Source organism: Rhipicephalus microplus, chromosome 2 (assembly GCF_043290135.1).
Source record: "Rhipicephalus microplus isolate Deutch F79 chromosome 2, USDA_Rmic, whole genome shotgun sequence".
NCBI lineage: Eukaryota > Metazoa > Arthropoda > Arachnida > Ixodida > Ixodidae > Rhipicephalus > Rhipicephalus microplus.
The window spans coordinates 234,920,361-234,939,866 of NC_134701.1; the positions used below are offsets into that span (position 1 = coordinate 234,920,361).

General features: G+C 47.0%; 1 protein-coding gene across 1 annotated transcript in view; it reads left to right on the forward strand.

Annotated features, from left to right (window-relative positions):
* The first annotated feature begins 2,173 nt into the window (after window positions 1–2,173).
* The window catches only part of LOC119170287 (uncharacterized), an 86,090-nt gene continuing 68,757 nt past the window's right edge, over window positions 2,174–19,506 (forward strand). Inside the window, exon 1 of the mRNA XM_037421408.2 lies at window positions 2,174–2,393. The gene's annotated coding sequence lies outside the window, so the exon portion shown is untranslated. The remainder of the gene's footprint in view (window positions 2,394–19,506) is intronic.

Here is a 19,506-nt window from a genome sequence, read left to right on the forward strand (position 1 = left end):
GCGGCTATCTCGGTAACTTAATTTTTCGGTCACAGACGCACAGACGATTTTTCGCTCACAACCAACTACGCCGGCAGCGGGTTTTCTGCGACACGAGCTTTTTAACGCTATGGCGTTAATAGTGAGTGGTGAAGACAATATTAGAAAGTCCGACGAATGTACCTCTAAATAACAATGACTTACTGTACACGCAGCATGTCGTTCGATGTGCAGCAATACGCGAATGTGCACTACGGGCATTACGTATGCTAACCACAGGAACCTTAGTACATAGCCCGTACTATGCCTCAAAGACTAACAATTATAAAATGTTACAACAATTTCAATAAGGTCTCATTTCAACGCACCTAGTCATGCTGTCATTTTTTTTATTTATTATTTGCATACTGTGGACCGACTGGTCAGGCAGAGAAAACACCAGAGACGCGAGAATGATAAGTAAATCACTGGGGCCCTTCACCTTTCACAGCGCTTCGCGAATTCACAGGCTTCATGTCGGCTTCGCATGCACGGCAACCGGCCACGTAGTGTTCTCGCAATCTTGAGCTCTCATATAGCAGACGACCATGGCATCACTTGGCGTCCAGCACAAACGGGTCTATCCGAGACCGAGTGGTGTTATTGGAATGCACGGCGTTTGGGTGAGTGCCGGTCTATATAAGAGGGTGGTAGGGGTGAGTTGGTCTATCAGATATTTTAACAGAGAAAGCTTCTATTCAATAGTTGTGCTTCCCGACGCGACCAAGCCCACCGAGCTCTAATTACATTTATGAACCAAACGGACCTTGCCGCCCGTTTATAGATGTTTTTATTATTATTTATTTATTTTTATTGATATCGTCGAAGACCTCATCATTTTTTTTCTTCCTCATCTTCTTTCCTCTTTCTTCCGTCTAAACTTCGTTTCCTCTGCTTCTTCCCTCTCCCGAAAGAGTGAGAAGGCGTTGTTGTGTCCCTCCAGGTTGCAGTTTCAAGCTTGCTCTCTCCCTCTTTCCTTTGTGTCCTTGTGTATATGTGTATGTAAATCAAATAAGTAAATAAAATAATTCAATCCCAACAAGCGGCGCTTTTGGCACCGCGGTTGTCCGCCACAGCTGTCGGTTTCTGTAACCGTTATCGTGTGAAATAAATAAATAAATAAATAAATAAAAATATATATATATATATATATATATATATATATATATATATATATATATATATATATATTTAAGATAGAACGGTGTTCTAACCTGGGTACCCTGAGTAACAGCCCCAGTATTCTACTACAGAGCCATGCCGGTGCTCGAAACTCCTTCGCAAAAAGACCATATAGAATAGTTATGTCGGGAAGGAACCACGTCAACGTACGTCATTTAGCGTGGTGGAATAGTAAAACAGCAACAAGACCTCCTACAATGCGATGTGTGTGACTAGGCGTCCCACTATTTGATTTGCGTAACGAGTGGGCCGTTGGATGCTTGCAACCCATTACAAATGGCTCAACCTTAGCTTGAAATGACTCGGCATGGACGCTTCTTTTCGTTCCAGTATCGACTTCGTGATTTTATTTCTGAAAAACCCAAATTCGGAAAGTCAAAGTATTTAAATGCGAAGAATTTAATGCTCAGGCGCGATGTGATAATACTGTCTGTAAGTCATCAAGGCCTCCTCGTTGGTGAACCAGTACGTTATGGAGCTGCGACCATGACCTAACGTGCAAGTTGGTTACGCGTCCCTGGACGCATGATGCTAATGTTTACTATTGTGTTGGATTGATTTTTATTTCTTTGTGCTGACAGATGATTAGCGTTAGCTGCTGCTAATGGCAAATGTTGCAGGTGCATCGTAAGGGGGAATAATGTGTCTTGAATCTCGTCAATGTTTGCGCAAAATTAGAGAGTCAAGAAAAAGCACCACTAGGACGCCATGCTTCGCGCGCTTGAGAGCTTTTTTTCTTTTTTTTTAATTTGTCATGTTTTCTAAAAACTCGGTCAGCCACCAGTTCGCAGCTAGCAAAGCGAAGCGCCTCCCCATCGATGCCGTGTTTTCTCTTGATGGGCGCGAAACGGGGGGTGCGCGAGCACGAAGCGCAAGTGAGAGGGTGGCAGTCGCGAATCGGAGGAGTAGGAGAGACGGAGCGGAAGAGTGGGAGAGAAGACCTCGTCTTCGAGCCGCAGCGACGGCGGCCCATCCAGTCAGTCCACTCGACAACGGCGCAGCCGCCGGTGGCTCCTCTCGGCGACCCCGTGGTGGTGTGGTTCTCGCGTGCCCCCGTCGAGTTGGAAGCACGGTGGCGTGTCTGCTGCCGGTGGCGGGAAAAAACTCGCACGGCGTCTCTCTCGGTGTGGATTACCACAACGGCAGGAAGGAAAAGAGCGTCGACAGAGTGACACCGGATAGCCGACGCTCAGGTGAGCACCTGGCAGAATGAATGCGATGAAATGGGCAAGCAGTAGTAGTACTACAGACCAGGATTTCACTTTGTAGGTTGTGACGCTTCGAAGAGCTACCAGAAGCACTGGTTAGAAAAAAAGCGTGAGGATGCCAGCTACGTAACAAGCATTCTTTTTTAAAAATATATGCCTCGTTGCTGGTACCCGCAATAGTTAACAACGAAGATGGAGCAGCGCGTTCAACTACCATCCATGATTCGTGTTGACAAAAAACGTCTTACGCTCACAATATTCATAATAGAATAATAAGGTGAATCACAATGTGGTTCTTACATAACAATATTATTATGAGCCACGCTATGAAGTTATGATATTAACATTATCATTAGCGAAGTTGGATGACCAATAGGAAGACGCAATTACGAAAAGAAAATTCCGTCTTCGTATACCCATTGCGACACGAGTAGCGGAGAAAATGGCTTTAAAAATACTAACGAAGCAATTAGTGCACGGTTGGTATTTTGTTCCAGTTTACTTAGTTGGTGCCATTTTAGTACTTTCTTCTTATCATTAGAAAAATATTTGGGTATGCTGAATTCTGCGCTGTAATTCATATCCTCACCCTTATTCACAAAGCAAGCCTAGTGACAGAGTCGTTCCAAAGTGCCAGAGCGCTTCGAGCAGAAAGCGTTAGTGAAAAACACGTTATATCAAAGGTGGTTGGCCATGATGTGCAGTCCTACTCAAACATCATAATGTTAGTGAGCTTTCCAATCATATTTGGCCAGTTTAGAGAAGCCTTGCCCGAACACACCAACATTCGCCAAAAGTATACAGGCGAGTGTGCATGCACGTTCAGTATGCAGGTGAGTAGCATTTCGAAGCGGTGGCAAACGAGCCAGAAGTGGTAATTGGAAGCTTAAAGTTTTCACTGATTTGATGGCACTTTCGACTGCGTTCACATTTCTTGCGTAGTTCCCGTACTTTCCATTGTTTCGTGAGAACGAGCGTCGGCAAGGGCCTTACAACTCCGCATGGCATACAGATAGGAACTTTTGTAGTGCCATTCTTGTACTGAGAACAGCTGATAGCAATGTCCCGTATCTCTGACTGTCTGCGTTCACACTACAACGCGCGCGCGCATATCGAGTGTCACTGTGGAGCAATGTTACGGGTGTCTTCGCCGCACAACACAACTACATGCACAAAAATCTCTTCGTACCAGGTCATCGCTGCGCTAAGTGCAGGCGATATCGACGTAGGTAATACCGTTCTTCTAACGCACGATATAATTGCTAACCAGTATTAATTAATGAAGCGAGTTACCTTTTTTTTTCGTGCATTATGAAACGAGCGCGTCGCACACCCAAACATACGTGCTCAGGTGCGTTCTATCACCCGATAAATTCTGTGTCACCGGGCCCCGTTGAATAACTACTGAACTGGCACCTAGCCCAGGTCGCCTGCGTGTGTCATAAGCATGACGTCAGGGTGGTATGAATAGCGTACGGAGGCTGGCTTTCTTCATAAATACTCTCCAGACAGCTGGGTCAAGTGCTCGCCGCGGCTGCCTAAATATACACAGTGTTACGCGTCGGCAGCAAAACGCACTCGCAACCCTCTCTGCGGGCAGGTCAGCGTAGGTGCAAGACAGATTTGTTTCCTCCAGGTCTTACGTCATGATGCGAGTTTGTCCTGGCCTAGAACGATGAGCGTCTTGCCGTAGATTGGAAAAGTATTAGTTGAATTGGCAGCTCCTTATTCATGCACCTTGTAAACTAACAGAGGCAACGTCCGAATACATTATCTAAAACATACCTCTTCATTCATGGTGGTTTTGGGACGTTGAACCCCAGAGAGGGAGAGGGAGTAAACTTTTATTTTGAGCAAGCGCATTGTGCGGCCGCGGTGGGCGGTCTTCTTATTGCAGGTAGCCGCAGGCCATCTCTATCGCCCGTTGAACCAGGCTTCCCTGATGGTTCAGGCCTGGGTCCAATAACTTGGCCTCCCACTGACAACAATTAATAATAATATTACCTTTCATTGGGGAGAAGAAGATGAAAGAGATTCGTAGAAAGTATGTCAGAAACTATGCCCCGTCTTTACAAAGCATTTAATTGGCAAAAAAAGTTCTTAATAACAAGCAACACCTGATTGGGACAACGTCAGTGCAATCACTGAAGATGATCCGACAGTGGCATAATATTCCGGTGAAAAAAGTGCTTCTGAAATCACATCACTTATTTTTTGTGTGTGGAACGCTTCTCTGAATAGCACAACGATGTCAGGAGATTCGGTATCCGTGAGTTAGGTAATCCGAAATTGCAGCATCGAACCACCAAACTTCTCGAAGAAGCAAGAGCGTCTGAACACTTTCTTTCACAAACAGTTTGTTGTTGAATTTGTTGCGGACTACGAGATGGTGTGCTTATTCACGCCTGCGGAACTGGCGTTGCTTTTGAGTATGTCTCCAGCAAAACATAAAACAACTTGCTGTATTAAATAAACATCAGTTCCAACAGACCAATAAGTGACAGCAGATAGCCAGAAGAAACAAACAAGTGCGCAGTGACGTTATATGCATTCTTGCGATTGGATGCTGGATTAATGTTGGTAGTTATCGTCACCGTGCTGTTGTCTTCTATGAAACACTGAAGTATAAAATAATAGCCTTCGTGGCAAACAAAGAAGGATAGCGTACTCAAACAAAGAAACATAACGTCCTGTACACTGTCTATTCCGAACACTAACATGGTATCTATTTTACGTGCTATGCGTATCACTTAATTTTTACCTTGAGTATGTATATTTTTCTCATAATAGATACAGAATACGTCAAGGATACAGAATGACCTTCCAAGCCGGCAAGCGCTATTGGTCCGCCGTTGATGTGTAGAATCTTCACCCCTTTTGTTCCATCCGGCATGAGAATAGTAATCAGTTAGTAATCAGCCTCGGGATATCAAAAGCAATGCCAGGCCGATATATGGAAAAACTGGCGATCAAGACACGCTATTACTTCAATGTCATATATCGGAATACAAAACAGTACCGATATTTCATGCATGTGATCATAACATATGACCAACCAAATGCCATCAATTAAAAGTTTCCTTATGCGGCACTCACATAGTGCGTAATCGCACCGCACAAAACATGTTTACCTGTATGTACATCACTCGGAAAGCAGGAGCCCCCTAAAAGTGATTACGGAAGTCCTAAAAAGCAAGAGGCAGCTGGCTGCCATACAGCCCACGCCGTGATGGAATAAAACCCGCGATGCGCATCGTTCAAAACAAGAAAAAATGTTGGCCACTTGACCACTAAAATTTACATGTTCTTTGCTTCCCTTCAAATATTAATTGCCTTCACACAAAGGGTCAATTAAAGGGTTTATGTACCTGGGAAAACACATACCAAAGAATCAAAATGATGCTGCGAATACTTTTGTGAATTTACAAAAAAGTACATTAACTTGGTTATGCTAGTAAGGTACTTAAGGTGGCCATCTGAGGAAAAGATCCATCCACGGCAAGTTGAACGCGACTGTAAAATCTTTCAAATTCACCTCGAACTTTTGTTTTGTAACTTCATGTAAGTAGTAGGCAGTCAAGACCAAGGAGCTAAGCAGCACGTTTCAGGGCGTCCTTAGGCTGGTGGGCGCCCATAATGGCAAGCCAGCCACCGAAGAAGGCATTAGCCTTCGATGTCGTCGTCCCTGAGAGGACTAGTCCCGAAGACGTCGTTGACGCGACGTCTTCGATAGTAGGAATTGAAGAAGTGTACTGCGTTCAGCACTTTGTGGGCCGGAACTACCAAGTTATCGTCAGCAGTGAGGCCGCAAGGGCCCTAATCGTTGACGCGTCGCACCTCATCATCCGAGGTGAACGCGTAGCCATCGTACCCCTGGGACTCCAAGTGGCCCAAGTGACCGTCCTGTTCCTGCCGTGCCGCGTACCCAGCGAAGTCCTCGCCCAAGCACTGTCCCCCTACGGGAAGGTGCTGTACAACAGCAGAGGACTTATGGAGTCGCGTCCGACCGTGACCACTGGAACGCCATACGTTCGTATTAAAATGAAGACCTGGTCCCCGGTGCCTAAATACCTCAAAATCGCAGGACACCGTGTTACCTGTGACTACATGGGAATGCAACGGGTGTGCCGCCGATGTGGTGACAGTGGGCACTTCCGTTCGAACTGCACAGCCCCCTTTTGTGGGTGGTGCGGCGTCTATGGTTATGACGGGAAGGGATGTTCGCTGACATGCCGTCGCTGCGGCGACCAACATGCGACCGTCGCCTGCACCATCCAACAGTCGTACTCTAAAGTGGCATACAAGGACTTCCCACCACTACAGCCAGGAACGCTGTCCAAGAACAAGGGCGAGGGTTCGTCGTTACTAGTCCCGGTCAACGGCCAAAAAGACTAAGAGGCGGAAATCACAACGCTGCACCAGACGGCTACTGTGTCCTCGGCCATCCCGGACCTGGCAGTTCCTCCAGGTTCGGTAAAGTCGTCCAGTGCCCCGCGTCCAGTGATCTTAGCCACAGAACAGGCCAAGCCTTCGCCAGACAAGGCGCCTCTTGGGGAATTCACCGCTGAAGGAGATTCGACGTCTGCCGCTCATCCTATAGCTGCAGCGTCAAGCGGAAGTCAACACGTCATCAAGGAGACTACATCCCAAGGCGACGAGGTCTCCATCATTGTGGAGTCGAGCAGCATCGCGAGTGAGACGCCACTACAGATCGATGAAGATGCCAGCCCCAGCGACGTAAGCCAAGACAGTTTAGATTCCTTTGTTCCGACCTCACTCAAGAGCCCTGGCATCAAACGCTACTGAGTATCTAGCAGTGATTCGGAAGCCCCCTGCAGTGACAGAAGTCCCCTGCGGACTTCATCGCGGCCCCGGAAGCCCCGTGCTTCCAGTGGGTCGCTTGGCCGTAAAAAATGGCTCAGCTGCTCGCGGGGCACCCGCTCCCGCGTCTGCTAAAGGTACCTCTGCTTTTCGGTGTATTCATATTGGATTTTACTATTCACCATGGCTCTAACCTTAAAAGTTCTAACCTTTGACGTTCAGGGTTTCCGCAACCCACGAAAAAATGACTGCATATTCGCGGAGTGAATGATGGATAGTGGGGCGAAGCATCCGTCCGTTCATTCGTTCTTGCTTCCGTCCATCCATGCGTGCGTCTGTGGCCGCCCGCGCGTCCATTCGCCCGTCCGTGCGTGCGTTTGTTCGTGCGTGCGCACGTCCATCTGTGCGTCCGTCCCTGCGTTCGTCCATGCATCCGCTTCTGCGTCCGTCCATGCGTCCATCCGTCCGTGCAGCCATCCGTGCTTCCGTCCATGCATCTGTCTGTGTGTCCGTTCGTCCACCTATTCAACACTCCAAGTACCACCATCTCGCATCTTTTCATCATATATTCCTCATATAGAAGCACCGCCATCCAGCGTAAATTCCAAGGACTGAACGAGAGGAGGCACACGCACACTTTCTTACGGCTTGCGCTTTGTGTCTACTTCCCGCCTTTCACCCCCTCGAGTGCATGGTATATACTAGTTCACTGTATTCATGCCACTGCGGACCAACGCTCGCTAAACCTTTCTAAAACCTAGGAGGTTACCTCCAGCGAGTATAGCGTAGCAACCCTTTCTTGTCTTCTGTGCGTTGTTAAACAATAAAAAATTTGCTTCGTGCGCGTTAACTAAAAGCCGAATTCTCCTGTCTCTCATTCCCCCTTAGCAGCCATTGGTATGTACATTAAGCACTATCTTTTATTGTTCAACAACGCACAGAAGAAATCTCTCACCGGCACCACCTTGGAGGTCAAAATGTTATACTTGTTACACACTACTACAACTGCTACGAGGGACGAACGGGTGCCGCTATAAAAATCTTCGCCCCTAAAATTGTCCAGAAAGTTACGCGCATCACTCATTGGTGCGGATATAGATGATTGGGATCGCCTCAAAGAACAGTGGCGTCACCATTGCAGTGCGTTGGGCAGGGGACTTCGCGCCCGTATGTCCAAACATGCTTCCTTGTTAATACAAAAAATACGAATTGCCTACCGTGATCCCAGCCCTTCCCCCGTTATGCGGGCATAGCAAGAGGAGCTCGTTGAACGATACCAACGTACTATGCGTGCTTCTTCGCTCTCCGCCGCAGCTTGGCGATGTAGACGTTCACCTTGTGCGCACCCTGAGGTGCTGAGGTATGCACGCAGAGCTCTGCTTTGTCCACCTGACTCGTTTGCCCTCTCACTAATTTCTACCACGCCAGCTGCTGTGTGTACACGTGACTTTCATGCGTTCACTCAACACTTTCAGACAATGGCTCAGTCTGTTGCTGGTGTCAGTTATACAGAATCGCTTTCTTCGCATTCCCTGTTTGAAAGACTCTTACCACATGATTCGAATATGCCATACGACGTTCTGATATCACCACCATCCGACGCCGAAATAAAGGGTGCATTGGACGCAACGAAGAAGGACTCGGCCCCAGCGCCTGACGGACTCCCTGCAGAGTTTTATGTACAGTTCTGGCCTATCATTGGTCCATTTAGGTCACGGGTCATTCGCACGTGTTTCCGTGATATTACCCTTTTAACCTCTTTTCACAGAGGCCGTATACCACTAGTCCCCAAGAAAGACCAAATGTCCACGCGATCAGAAGATTGGCACCCTATTACCCTGCTTAATGTATATTACAAGCTATTGGCCAACATTCTGGTGCGCCGAATCAGACCGTCTCTTGCAACATTAATCGCTCCCCACCAACTATGTTCCATTCCGGGCCAAGAAATACACACCCATACGTGGTTGACGCGAGACATCATTCAGTACACCACTAGCCGATGTGCACAAGGACTGTTGGTTTCCTTAGATCAGGAGAAGGCTTTTTATTTCATAGAACATGGCTACTTACTAAATGTTTTACATGCATTCGGATTCCCGGATAAGTTCATCGATCTATAATTCACGCGATGTACACTAATTCTGAAAGTACCCTTTACATAGATTCCCGTAAGAGTCACCCCTTTCAAGTAACGTGCAGGGTTCGTCAAGGGTGTCCCCTCTCCCCAGTTCTATTCATCCTGGCATTAGAGCCCTTCTTAAAGGCCGTTGAACGTGACCCGCAGATTTGAGGCTTACCCCTACCTGGTAACACTCATGTAAAGATCACAGCATATGCTGATGATATTACTCTATCTGTTCATAATGAACAGTCGCTGCAGCATGATCTTGATACTTTCCATCAATTTGGCATTATCTCCGGCGCAAGGTTAAACTTTTCTAAATACCAGTATTTCTTTATTGGCAACCCCAATGGTCGTATCAGCATCACGTCGCCTTTACAGTGGTCTCCTAGCATTACAATACTAGGCGTTACTTTCTCTGCATTTGGTGTACAGGACTGCATTTGGTCATCCATTGTACGAACTCTTCAATGTGACGTTAATGAAGCCAGACACTTCGACTCCCCCCTCTTGGAACGCCGATACCTAGCTCAAACGGTTTACCTCGGAAAATTTTGGTACATTTGTCATTCTGTTAAACCACCGCTCCACGTGTCTAAGAAAGTGCAAAGCTGCATCTGTTCATTTTTTGGTCTGGTGGCACAGAATTATTGTCTCATCCGGCGTTAGCTGAACCACCTGATCGAGGTGGTTTTGCATTCCCCGACGTTTCCGTCACGGCTTCTACCTTGTGCCTCCACACTTTACTGCGAATACTGAGCAATGATGGTACGCCCGCTCAGACACTGGCTCGCTACTATCTGGGGCCATCACTACGCGTCTTTTTACCTGCTAGCCAAATTTATCAAGGTCCCCAATCAACTGAATTACCATCTTTGTATCGAGCCCTTCTGGCGTTTCACCGACGTTTGGAAGCTACGTGCCCAGAGATAGAGGTGGCCGATTCTAGAGTGGTGGACACAATAGCCACCCTTCTGCGGCCCTTGGTGTCCCAGCATCGTCAATCTATAATGAGCCGCGCTTGAAAACCAATAACTGCAGCAGTGATGCCAGGGCATCTCAGAGACTTTGTCTGGCGGTTGGGCTGGGGCTTGCTCCCCACGCGAGATCGGTTGCAGCGGTGGCAGGTGGTTCACACTTCCACTTGCCCCAACTTCGTCATGGTAGAGACCAATCGACATGCGACGATTGAGTGTGTGGTCTCCCGCCTTTTTTGGCGTGCGGTTCGCGCTGGTTTTCGGGTACAGGGTGTGCGAACTTTCCTGTGCCACGGCCGGTTTCCGCGCGGCCTCTTATCCGCTCTTTTATTAGTTGCGGGGCTGTTCAGCCTCTGTAGAAACCGATGTGAGGCCGTAGCTGACAATCGCCGCCGGCGTGCTTTGTGGTCAATACTGGGGAGAATGAGACGAGAGATCCTCGCGTTCCTTGCTGAGGAGCTTTTCTTCCTCGGGGAGCACGAGTTTCTGCGGCATTGGTCGTGCCCTTTCGTCAATGTTGAACACGAAAGGATAAAACTCATTTTTCCACCGACGTGGTGCTAAGCAGCGCCCGTTGAGTAGTTATCCAGGATTTCGTTTCTAAGCAATTGTGTTTCATTGCATCTATTGTATCGTTATACCGTTCATTGTATCGTGATATCGCATGAATTCTTGTGTACACGTATGCCAACTTTGTCATGTATATTAGAGCAATGATGTCTTTCTTTCAACGTAGTGATGTTGGTCGTGGTACATAGATATGTCGAAGTATATGTGCCCATTATTGGAATGTTATGAAACATTTGTTTTTTTTGTAAATAGTGTAAATAAACTTTTTCTAAACAGGCATGCTACGTTCATTTCATAGAATAGCGTAGTTTCTAGCGGGACGGCTCAGTGCTCTCTCATAGTTGAGTAGGAAGTACTCAAAATCGTTAAACAGTTTTTTTTCTAAACACACATGCTGCGCGAGAATGTAAGCGCTGCGTTGAGAGACGGCTTTATGCTCTCCCATAGTAGAGTGCCAAGTACTCTAATTCGTTAATTACTTTTTCTGAACACATGTAGCTGGGACGGCTCTATGCTATACCGTAGTGGAGTTCCATGTATTCTAAATTGCTGGACACTTTTTTCTCTAAAGACAAAATTGGGGCGTGTGATGTCCGGGAAGGTATTGTGCAGAACATGCCTCAACTCTATGCTATACAGCAAATAATCCAGCCAGCAATATGGAAGACTTGCCCAGCCGACGGCTTTTCGGTCAGTCGGTAAGCAAACACAAATTCCAGGATGTGCCTGGGGCGCCTGCATGTTCAGAAAGAGTGATCAACTGAACCGCCCACCACAACGAAGGAGAAGCCCATCCACCAGGCGCTCGTCTGGCACGAGCTTCTGCCGTTCGTGCTCATCATGATCTTCTTGTTCGCTTCCGGGAGCTCCTGCGCGTGGCGCGCGTTCCGTTTCTGCCTCGAGCGGCAGCCGCTCACGCCGCCTTTTCCCGCGCGCCGCTCTTCGTGGAACGCCGCACTGTACGGAGAAGAAGTGGTTTTGCAGCTCGCGGAGGCGGCGGGCCGGCAGCCGTCGAACGCGCACTTTCCTTCTCAGCCGCGCACGAAGCACCGACTGCGCGCAGCGTAGCAGGTACCTCTAAAGAAAACCGTGCAGCCTTGCTGAGACGCATAGTCGCGCTCAACATGACTTTCAACATAATATCGCGTGACCTCAAGAGTTTAATGCTTACTTACGGCTTTGGCTAGCCTTTATTTCTCCAAATATAAGTTGTTGCCTCACTTGACAACAATGCCGAATAAGTAACCTTCACTTGGTTGTAGAAATTGGGGCATTTTGAAGCCATGCGAAGTCTTTCGGCTCGTGCAGCCACGCACTCGCCTGTGGCTTTATTGAGTGTGACTATACCCCTGGCTGCAAATTTATGTACGGATATGTCACCGGGTGCGCCTATTAAGGTGGGTCAGTGAGTTTACGAAGTATTTAAATTGTGGGATCAATACATCGTGGGAACAAAGCATAGAAACAAAGAAATGATCACTCTTTACACTTGTGCGTTGCAATGGTTCTACGGTGTCAACTACTGTATTCCACAAGGCCCTGGTTGGATGTCAAACACGCATGTCTGTTTAGAACAGAATTATAGAGACTAAACGTGAAAGTAAAAGCTCGCGTTTTCGATCAAAGCATGAACTCGTCTGTCAAAGCCGAAACACGTGGAAAAACCGAGTCCTAACTTGGATTTTAATTATTCCATTTTGTCAACACAGCAAGTAATTATAAATAAAAAATGCCGACATGTCAATGAATTCCCAGGTGTACATCGGTGCAAGAAAGAATTCAGATCAAAGGCAAGGTGTTCCTTTATAACACATGTTTTGTGGTGATAAACACTACTGCTGTTGTTGCCCCATTGTGGCCCTCTGGCCTCGTCAAGCTGTATTCTTACAGCTTTCTTGCTAAGATAGCCTTCAACATTGTACTTCGTGTATGTTGTAAATAAACTTGACTTGGCTTCTCAAATGTGCGGTCCCTCTGGCAGTCAATAAGATGTGTGGAATAGACTGTCATGGCATGGCAATTGTACACTGATAAGATGAAGTTCGAGTGTTGATCAGCACTAGCCTGCACGCTAAATATGTCGAAGATGGTGAAAGATGTGATCGGCAAGGCACTTGTCAGCCATCGCGTATAGTGTTTTGTGGCCGTATTCCAGTATTGCACTTTCAGTGTTGCGCGATAGCATTTAAAACACGTGAACTACCATTCACTAATCACGTGCGCATCATGCAACGCATGCATTTCCTGTGCATACATTAAAGATATACATGAACGTAAACACAGAGCTAACAACGGGAGTGCCATGCTTGTCTGTCAGATTTGGTTCCATTAGCGCAAACGCTTAACAGGAACGAATATACAACTTTTGACGTAAAGGAGGCAAACTTAGGCACTGCTGTCAGCACAAAAAAGCATGTAGAGAGCACAAGGGAAGAAGACATACTTTTTTTTTTTAGTATGCAAAGCTGCTGGATGCTGTCATTTCGAAAGATGTGGAGTAGGGACAGAATCGGCCGTTATCACCCCCCAGTACATTCATCTCGTGGTCAGCTTCCGCCTGGTGTAGCTTTCAAAATGCTGCACCGATTTACTGACACCGAGTCAGTTTGTACGTACACCCGCGCACGCACGGAAGGTGGTGGTATTCGTGAGGGCAAACGAAGGGGCCGGACCCGGCAGGTTTTTTTTTTCGTGTTTTTTTTTTCTTTTTCGGACCGTCGAGACCCGCCGCAGGTGCTGCGATCGGGAGTCCTCTTTTGGGCGAGGGCTTCGTGTCGGAGCTTTCTGTATTTCGCATTTTATTTGCTGTGCATTATTGCACTGGAGGCCGCTGCGATCAGAGTATTGAATGGGAGCAGGTCAGATTGTCTAAAATCGTGAAATCGATCTGATGCGCATGGTTCACAGCGCGTGCGTGTCTCTTTTCTTCTCCGTGCTCTGAATGGCCGTCCTATGCATGAACACACTACGGTGACTTTAGTAGACGTCTCTTTGACTATTTTAAACTGGCTTTCCAGTCGGTGTTTGGCCTGACTCGTGGGTCGGCGGGACCGATCGCTTTTGCGCTTCAAAATCTTGCTGCCAATTTTTACCAGAATGTGCGGAGCTCTCTCTGTCTCGCACACAGTCTCTCTCTCCCTCCCTTTTTTCCTCACTCACTCACTCTCGACTCCCCTGAGTAAGAAACCGGCAGGCAAGCTACAGAACTTTCCCGGGCATGTGTGCCGGCACGATTGAAGTGAAGGCACAATGGGTATCGCCGTGCGAACATCATGCACGTAACGACCACACCTGACGTTGTGGATCTCGGCAGCTGCTCCATTAATTGCGGTTACAAGCGGCTCACGGCCTGGCTGACCGCACATTGCACGCTTTTCAACACACCCCTTAATCGTGAAGGTCACACGAAGTGACCAACAGTTGTTGAATAAGTGCGGTACATTGATCGGAAGCCAACGTTTCACAAAGGTTAGAGTCAGAACCTTCACGCAAAGGTGAGGAAGGCTCCAAACTCGCTGTAACGTCTCCTATTTGTGTATTCTTCACGGCACCATCGCAAGAAACTTTCCGTTGTTCTCTCAAGAAAGCTTCTCCTTACGCAGAATATAGAGAGTGATTGCAGCAAGAACAGGCGGCGTATAATAAAGGAAAAAAAGCTTGTGTGTGTTCCTTGCTATGGATTGAAGCTCCTTGTTTCCTTAGTAAGAAGGCAAGGCGCACTTGCGGTTGTTTTTTTTTCACTTTTTGTTTTCCTTTCGGGCGTCAGATTTGAAATGTTGCTGCTGTCAAGTTTCTCCCCAGGCACGGCACATGTGGCAATCATTTCAACACCGCATTTCGCTAGCAGTTCAACGTTTCCTTTCAGACCTCTCAACTTATTTCCTTGTTTCCTACTCTGAAGCCAAATCCCATCTAAAGCGAAAGCGTTGCTTCTTCGAGCGAAGAAAACGTTTAGACAAATACAAAAACTGAATCGAAAGTCGTCTCTGGTAACGAAGCAATGCAGAGAACGTTTAACTCGCAGCCTGCCTACACGAGGAACTTTCGTCCATACGTCTCCGGCTTCCGTCCGAAAACTCCCGCTGAGCGAAAATCGAACACAATCAGCGTCGGCCGCGCCGCGACCTGCTGCCCCCGGAGTTGACGGCACTCATCGCGTTGTTGCGCCACCGTGTCGCAATCGCACGTCAACAGCTTGCCGTGAGCACCACCTGCGTGGTAAAAAGCGTTTATGATCTGTCAGGCCGCATTTTGTTCGACTCTCTCCTTCCGGAAACGTCTTTTATCAATTTCGTTCCGGCTTTTAAAAGTCACTTTGGGGCGCACTGTCCTTGTGTGCGTTCGTGCTTTCGTTAGTGCGTGTGTATGAGTGTGTGTGTTCATGCTTTCGTTAATGCGTGTGTATTAGTGTGTGTGTGCGTGTTCGTGCTTTCGTTAGTGCGTGTGTATGAGTGTGTGTGTGTGTTCATGATTTCGTTAGTGCGTGTGTATTAGTGTGTGTGTGTGTGTGTGTTCGTGCTTTCGTTAGTGCGTGTGTATGAGTGTGTGTGTGTTCGTGCTTTCGTTAGTGCGTGTGTATAAGTGTGTGTGTTCGTGCGTTCGTTAGTGCGTGTGTATTAGTGTGTGTGTGTGTGTGTTCGTGCTTTCGTTAGTGCGTGTGAATTAGTGTGTGTGTATGTGTGTCTTCGTGCTTTCGTTAGTGCGAGTGTATGTGTGTGTGTTCGTGCTTTTGTTAGTGCGTGTGTATTATTGAGTGTGTGTGTGTGTTCGTGCTTTCGTTAGTGCGTGTGTATGAGTGTATGTGTGTTCGTGCTTTCGTTAGTGCTTGTGTATAAGTGTGTGTGTTCGTGCGTTCGTTAGTGCGTGTGTATTAGTGTGTGTGTGTGTGTGTGTGTGTTCGTGCTTTCGTTAGTGCGTGTGAATTAGTGTGTGTGTATGTGTGTGTTCGTGCTTTCATTAGTGCGAGTGTATGTGTGTGTGTTCGTGCTTTCGTTAGTGCGTGTGTATTAGTGTGTGTGTGTGTGTTCGTGCTTTCGTTAGTGCGTGTGTATGAGTGTATGTGTGTTCGTGCTTTCGTTAGTGCGTGTGTATAAGTGTGTGTGTTCGTGCGTTCGTTAGTGCGTGTGTATTAGTGTGTGTGTGTGTGTTCGTGCTTTCGTTAGTGCGTGTGAATTAGTGTGTGTGTATGTGTGTCTTCGTGCTTTCGTTAGTGCGAGTGTATGTGTGTGTTCGTGCTTTCGTTAGTGCGTGTGTATGAGTGTGCGTGTGTTCGTGCTTTCGTTAGTGCGTGAGTATTAGTGTGTATGTGTGTGTGTGTTCGTGCTTTCGTTAGTGCGTGTGTATTAGTGTGTGTGTATGTGTGTGTTCGTGCTTTCGTTAGTGCGTGTGTATGTGTGTGTGTTCGTGCTTTCGTTAGTGCGTGTGTATTAGTGTGTGTGTATGTGTGTGTTCGTGCTTTCGTTAGTGCGTGTGTATGTGTGTGTGTTCATGCTTTCGTTAGTGCGTGTGTGTGTGTGTGTGTTCGTGCTTTCGTTAGTGCGTGTGTGTGTGTGTGAGAGAGAGAGAGAGAGAGAGAAAGAACAACTTAATTAAATGAAGCCACCATTAACATCCCCCTCCCACCCTGGCTACGCCTGTGAGAGGGGAGCTGGGAGCTGGTACACTGCGCAGTTAAAGCGGTACTGACAAGAAAATGTTCAGTACTTATAACGTACTTCTAGTAGGGAGTGCAAGCCAGCCACTTGTTTTTTAAAGCTAGTTTAAGTTCCTACACTATAACCAGACGTCACAACACGGCATGAGCTTCTAGTCACGTGCTCGCGCGAGATGTCGTGACGTTTCCACAGTCACTCCGTACCCTGGCCCCGTTGGTGACACTCAAGCGTCCATTTTTGAAGTTTTGGTGCCTGACGTCAACACAAGTAGCCATACTGCTTCATGAAGTCACCACAATTAGTAATATAACGTGACGTCAAACTAGCGTCGATGTCATCAGGTGCGCCGTGGGAAATTCACTTTAATATCTAAATAGAATATCTCAAGAGGACTTGCTGAGTTTCCAGTTTGTTCAGAGTTCCAAGTTCCATCTGTATGGCAGTGTAAACCCGCCTTCGAAAAAATTGCGTCAGTATCATTTTAATTTTGTGCGTTTCTGCATGCGTTATTCATTGTAATATAAGCTATAGGTTTATACGAAATTGATGAAGTCGGGTAGGGTCTGCTTTGCCGGGTCAAAAACTGGTCGCCAAGCTCAGGCGCACATATTAAAACATCAGTACGAGCGAACTTCGAGTCGATTTAAGTCGGCGTGAATGCCAGATGACGTTCTACTAGCTCCGACTCATTTGGCTTGTAAATTCGGTCGGGTCAGCGTAACTCACTTCAACCTGATTGCATTGATTTCAAGCAGACGAATGTATAGACTGTAGACTCCTTCCCAGCTGGTATTGAACTTATTGAGCACGTAAATAAAGACCACCTGCTGTTTCTTCGCCATTAAAACGCAATTCTCTAGAAAAGACACAGTAGAGTAACTAGCGACAATGAAAACATAAAACTACCATCTTTGCATAGAGCGGGGTTCTCAATCCCTCTTCTGCTAGCGGGCCACACTCTTGAAATTTGAAAAGAAGGATGAAGCAGTGGCAAGAGATGCAGGTGTGAACAAAAAATTATTTTAAACATTTAAATATTATTATTCAGTAATTATTTGTTGTGTAACCTATCCCTAGCATACACGAGTAGTATTGCGAAGAAACAAAAAAAATTCACCTAGCACTCCGCCAAGCATTGGGTAAGAGCCATGAAATGAGGAGGAGAAAATGTCATCTAACGCAGTTTAAAGAACGCATTTCCGATGTCTCACATATGGATCATTTTCGAAGGGGACTTGGCGTTAGGATTTTAAAATCATTTCAATGCTGTTCTCCAAAATGGCTGAAATCTGGAAGCTGATTCTAAAATATATATATTTTGCTCTGCGGCTATGTTTTAACACACGGTAACCGTGCCGGGTACCTCAAGAAAAAAAATGCTTGGTCGAAGAAATCGTTATTATTCGCAATAGGCGAGTAAATAATGAGAGTATCATTTAGCAAAAGTCAAAGACAATATACTCATTGAGAAGCCGCGGGCCCATGTTTTGAGACTCCTGGCATAGAGCTATGGATTCGGTTAACGCGAATTCAATAAACGCAGACAGCAATGCGACACGCACGAGAGATGATGGCTATCCTTTTCACCGTTTACGTGAGAGAGGCGCGCGTGTCCTTAAATGGCACATTTGAGTCCCGTGTCTCAAGTCCGAACAGGACGACTCTTTCTTCCTGTCGCTAACAGGCTCAATATTTCATAGTGATTCCGCTGAAGGCTTCTCTTGCATTTGTAGTTGCATAATTACAGAACTTACACAACACTGCAGGCTTGCAATGTTTGCTCAGGGAAGCCTTTCAGTTCCACTTCTGTCCCTGTCTTCCACGACTGGCACGCTTCCCAGTCGTCGCGTGGCACTCAATACTTTCATTATTACTCTCCTTACAACTGACATTACCACTCAGTGTCGGAGCACGTTTACGTAACTTTGCCTGAACTTGGTCCCGGTAGTCGCTATACTTTCGCGGTTTTCGTCACTTCGTATCTGTCAAGGAGCGCGATCGATTGGCCACTTTGCTGACCTCAGCCGTACGCTGGCTGCACAGCGCCACCTTTCGCCTCACCGGCCGTCCATCGCGAAGGTGGAGACAGGAAAGAAGCGAACGTGGTTCTTTTTCCTTTGCACAACGAACGACGACGCTCGGGGCAAGGGATTCTCCCCGAACGCCCCTGTCCCGTGCAAGGTTCATTCGTATTCTTCTCAGGAACACGGATCGCGTCCGTGCGACTCGGAACACGCGGGAAGTGGCAAAGCTCGGAGTGCGACTCTGTGTTCCCTGGAGTGATGTTCCGCGGAAAAAAACGACGTTGCAGAATCCGACTTTTTTTTCATGTTTATTGCATTGATTTGTTCCTACTCTTGCGGCTTTCCTTTCAGTGGCACACGAGTGCTTCGATCTCCCCTTATATATCGGTTCTTCGTTGTACCTGTTCCATGGTTGAACGTTAAATAAAGTTTATGACCGGTATTTTACATCCTGTGTATGTCAAGCCATTCAAACATGTGATGTAGCACGTGTCCATGTGAACTTACTCTGCTTACCTAAACTTGTGCTCAAACATTTCTGACATCTGTGTTCCTTTAGTTTACCGTGTTGGCACGTCTTGTGTTCTGCATGGCATATTTTGTGCTCTCTATGTTTAAGTTGTATATTTTGTTTGTTAAGCGAGGATGAGTAGCCTGTGCCATTACAAGGACACCAACCTCTACTATTCTTCATTTCAAAAAACAAAGGTGTGGATGCTTTTGAGCCGGAACTATGACATGACGAACTATGACGAAACTGAACTTTCTTGTTGGGACCTACGAGCGATACTGCATAGTCAGATGCTCGCAGAAACTCCACTGTTTTCACGGTATAATGCGTTCTCGACGAGTGCTGTACGCACTTTAAGTATGGAGAGTATCACATTCACCTTTCGTCGTCTGGGAGTTCGCCTAAGCCCTTCGCCT